This window comes from Buceros rhinoceros, unplaced genomic scaffold, assembly GCF_000710305.1.
Source record: "Buceros rhinoceros silvestris isolate BGI_N320 unplaced genomic scaffold, ASM71030v1 scaffold20047, whole genome shotgun sequence".
Lineage (NCBI taxonomy): Eukaryota > Metazoa > Chordata > Aves > Bucerotiformes > Bucerotidae > Buceros > Buceros rhinoceros.
Genome location: NW_010424371.1, coordinates 77,652 through 78,330, shown reverse-complemented (window position 1 = coordinate 78,330; position 679 = coordinate 77,652).

Sequence of the window (679 nt, the reverse complement as noted above, 5' to 3'; positions counted from 1 at the left end):
TAGAGGGGAAAAAAGTCCAAAATTCCAACTGTACACATTTTACAGGGGGCTGAGGCGGGCTCACGCTTTACACCGCTGTACATGCTTGGGATAGCGAAGTGCAGTTGGGGTCAGCGCCAGTACAGCATCTCAGGCCACTACTGTGGAGAAGGTAAAAGCTGTGGTGGGCGGAAGCCGCACAGATACAGAGGCAAACGAAGCTGCTTGAGTTCCTGACCCCCCAGAGTGTGTTCACCGAGAGAAAAAGGCAAGGAGCCTTCCTGGTCCCCCGGCTCCCTTCTCTCACACCAGGAAGTGTCTGTCTAAGCGAGTGGCTTTGCTTTCCCTCAGCTCTGTTGACAATCGACTTTGTGGCAGAGCAATGAACCAGCTCGCTCACTCGCTGCCATCGTGCCGAATTACCGGCAGATTATTTGAACGGTACCGCCATGGCTTAGACAAGGTGGTGGCCAGCCAAAGCTTACTGCTGGCTCTTACACCTGCATGTCTCTGCAGCAGGGCTTGCACCCAAAGCAGCCTCACAGGGGGGTGGGTCGCAGATGCCTTTCCCCCAGCGTTGGAAGAATCAGCCTGCAGCGTACCATACCACGGGCAGTGGGGACTGCCACGGGCTCAGGCTCCCAGGAAAGAGCCCGCTGGGGTTCACGGAGCTCTCCTGGCTGATGATAGTCACTGTGAA